At 37.1% G+C, this 3,989-nt stretch overlaps 1 long non-coding RNA gene across 1 annotated transcript; it reads left to right on the forward strand.

Moving 5' to 3' along the window:
* The first annotated feature begins 1,096 nt into the window (after positions 1 to 1,096).
* LOC146761345 (uncharacterized) lies at positions 1,097 to 3,785 on the forward strand. The gene is made up of 2 exons (XR_014944692.1): positions 1,097 to 1,788; positions 3,479 to 3,785. It is a non-coding gene; the product is annotated as an uncharacterized LOC146761345 (long non-coding RNA).
* The last annotated feature ends 204 nt before the right edge of the window (positions 3,786 to 3,989 follow it).

The following is a 3,989-nucleotide window of genomic DNA, read 5'->3' on the forward strand; positions in this document are numbered from 1 at the left end:
TGCATTGACTGGGAAGCCTTAAGTTCTAGGCTGGCCTTGGATGCTTGACTCCAGATCCTCAGGAGGAGGGGTGAGTTAATGGAGGGGAATTTACTTGTGTGTTTGTGTAGTGCAATATGATGTGATCTCTCCTTTCTGGCCTAGTTCTGTACAAGCTGCATTAGGGATAAGTGCCTTTCTCTTTGATTTTTAGAAAGCTGCTGATAGGGAATGAATAAGTCTACTTGAATTTTTCTGTTTTTACACATCTTCAAAGCCAGCACAAATACGTAGTAAATTACAAGGGTGATGAATTAACTCCAGGCATGTATTTTATACTGTGACTTTTAGTTTGCCATGTTGGAGGCTGGCAGAAAGAACATTCTCTTGCGTAAAGTCTGTGGAAGAACAGCTTTTTATTAACAGACAGTTAGAAGAGCCATGGAAAAGCTGCTGGTAATCTGTGTACTGTAAGCCCTGTTTTTCTTAGTTGTTTTTGCATGTTTCTTTTAACACCTGTGGCTCTATTTGGAAAGTAGAAACGGCCTTCAAATATTTAAATGGTGCTAAAAACTTTAAAAGCAAAAGTTATGGTTTAGACAAAATAATGTTGTTATTATTATTATTATTATTATTATTATTATTATTATTATTATTATTATTATTATTATTATTATTATTATTATTTTTATTGTAGTCCCTTGAGCAGGTAGATCTTGTTTCCAGCTTGCTGGAGTCATTTCTTTGAGATTTTACTAAGCAGCATGTTTGTTCTTTGGGGAGGGTTGTGTGTGTGTTTTAAATGGCCATGTTAGTGGGGAATGTATCAACCAATGTTCTGTTACTAGTTTTTTCAAATACATGCCTATCTTACTGGTAGAAATTACAAGTAGCAGATTAAGATACAGGGTTACTGACACTTCTTAATTCTTGATAGGAGTGGAAATTAACTCTTATCTAAGGGAAACTGCACAAAGATCTTAATTTTTCTCCATTAACACAGATAATTTGTATTTGCCTACTTTCTTAACAATTTTCTTAGACTGGTAAATCCCAAGTGTTCGGGTTTTGGTGTTTTTTGTTTTTTTTTTGTTTTTTTTTTGTTTTTTTTTTGTTGTTGTTTGTTTGTTTGTTTGTTTTTAATACCAAAGGAAAGTAATGATGGTAGAGGTAGGCTGGTTTGTTTCTTTAAAGAGGCAACTGTCCACCAAGCCAGTACATCCCACAGCATGCTAAAATTATACTTCTTTAGTGTAGTGATAGGTTTAGTGTTGAAAATTTATTTCTTCTGAGACTAGAATTATGTGATCAAGAATGTCATAGAATCGTCATAGAATCATGATAGTATCATAGAATCACAAGGTTGGAAAGGACCTACAGGATCATCTAGTCCAACCATCTCCCATTACTGTAGCTACCACAAGCCACTAAACCATATCTCGTAGCTCTTCATCCAGATGCCTCTTGAACACTGCCAGAGATGGTGACTCCACCACCTCCATGGGCAGCCATTCCAGTACCTGACCACTCTCTGAAAGAAAAAGTTCTTTCTTATGTCTAATCTAAACCTCCTGTGGTACATCTTGTGGCCATTTCATCGGGTCCTGTTTGTTGTCCATATCTGCTTAGCATGTTCCACTTTTTTTCCCCTTAAAAAATGCAAGAGATAGTACTTGAGGTAGGCTTTTTCCAGGGCACTAAATGTAGTATCATGTTGGTTTATTACTCTTTCAGAATGTTACAGAAAGGCGAAGGGAGCAAAATCATTATCGGGGAAAGAATTCATTCCTCTTTGGCCCCCTACACAGAGTAAGTACAAGGAGGGTGTGTGACCACACTGGGAAAACAGAACAACCTGAAGAGAGATGCAGGTTTATGGTTGCTAGGCCACCTTTTCTGTTAACCAGTATGGATGTATTCTTGGCTGAAACCAGCCTGAGCAAAATAAAGCAGCTGCAGACTGTTATTTATCTTAGAGCAGAAAACTATGACTCTGTATGTAGTGTTAATTCTTGAGTTTTGGTTTGTGATCCTACCGTGACCTCTTCTTATGCTCTTCTTAGACTGAGAAGGCTGAATACTTAGTTAGCAATTCTAGTTAAGTTGCTGTATTCATTCCCAGCATGCTCCTATAGCAACTGCAGAGAGCTGAGCCATCAGAATTGTTGGAGTAGATGTTGGAGGATGGTCGAGTAGTGACAGCAAATAAAAGCTGTATTAGAGCTACTGCATCTCTTTTACTAATAGACTGACTGCAGAGTAGTCAGTTTAGAGAGAGCAAAGCATATCCATAAGGTATTGCTTTCAATTCTTAATAAAATACTTTGAGAAACTTCATTAGGGAGCTTTAGCTGGCTTCTAATCAGCAATGAAATAGTTGGGATACAACCCTGTTTAGTTTGATCGATGAACGTGAAACTTGAAGCAAAATAACACTTGAGTAGTAGCAGTAGCTGTGAAGACTAGTAAAAAAGAGCAGAAGCCTGGTTGCAGCTAGCCAATAAAGGAACAGCAGGCATGATCCTCACATCAGGAATCACATTAGGCTATTCATGTCCTGTCAGATATGAAAACTAGAAATGAAAGAAAAGTGCCAGATGATCACATGAGATTACTGAATATCTATGTACCTGAAAGGTAGGTATCCAGAGATACCTGGTTTGCAGAAGAACAGGACAACAAAGTCCATTAGCAAAGAATTGTTGGTGACTGCTTTTTTCTCATGAGAACTGAATGCTTAATGCAATTAAACCCATTTAATGTGGTGTTTTCCAAGGACTTTTTACAGTTCATGTCCTCTGGCAGTTAGTTTCAAAGATTATATTACTTCACCAAGTTTATAGAGAGGTTTAAAACCAGTATATATTGATTGTACCTCTAGCCACAACATCCAAGATAAGATTACAGAAATAATTCATTCTTGTATTTCATGCATTCAGTGCAGTAAATTAATGCAGTGGATTCAATGGGGGAAAATTCCATACCTACATTTGCTACAGTACTTTATATAACACACATTTGATGTGTTTGGCATTTGGTAGTGGGCAGGTGTGAACAGCGTACTTGAGGCTGGCTACCGTGTCTATAGAAGAGAGATCATCGAAGATACTAATATATCTGTTTTATTCCCATGAGGATTAAATTTGGGTTTCAGAACTCAAGAAAGATGTGTAAGATAAGGTTAGCATGCAAGACCAAAGCATCAAATATATAAGTTCTGGTATTCTAGTCCTTAAAAATCCTGCTGTGATACTTGCAGTCACTGTATGTTCAACCATAGCTGTTTTTATTCTGTTTTAAGCTTCTTCCAGACTATTTGAAATGCTTTGGGGTTTGAAATTTTTTTATATAGATGGGAAAAGAATCAGAAAGGCCTCAGACTTGGGAATATAACAGCCGAACTCACCAGATGGTCAGAAAGAGGGATGTTAGGATGAACCCTGAATTTGCTATAACAAGCCCATTATTCCCTTATTTGGCTTTTTGTTACTTTCCACAGGAGCTATGGAAATGTTATCTGGAGCTGCTGGGCTTTTAGAATCCTCTTCCAAGAAGGTGGGTGCACATTTGCATGCCTGGAATAATATCTCTTTGCTTCAGTATGAGAGTACATTCTTTTCATTATTAAAATGGTTAATCAGCATTAGGATTTTCTGTACTCTTAAATGTTGAACATGGTGTTCATGGGTCTGTCTGTAATGTAAGTTCTTTTGCCAGCGTCCAAGGAGACCGTGTATATGTAGATATTTTTTCTCTTGTTTAAACAGTACTATTTTAAAAACAAACATTAAACATTTATGAAATAATAGTGGACCCCGAGTGCTTTTTGTTTAAAAACTTTTCTCTGAAGAAGATGAACAGTGTGCAGGCTGCTTCAGGATTCAATAGTTCTGAGAGAAGGAGCTGATTTATGAAGCTTCTTGATTCACAAGGCCTTTTTGGCTCTGTAGTATCTCTTGGAAGAGCTGCTCAATTGAAGGAAAAAAGGCTTTTTAATACTGCCTAAATAC

The sequence above is a fragment of the Coturnix japonica genome, chromosome 3 (assembly GCF_054131305.1).
Source record: "Coturnix japonica strain WE chromosome 3, WE-NBRP24, whole genome shotgun sequence".
Classification (NCBI taxonomy): Eukaryota; Metazoa; Chordata; class Aves; order Galliformes; family Phasianidae; genus Coturnix; species Coturnix japonica.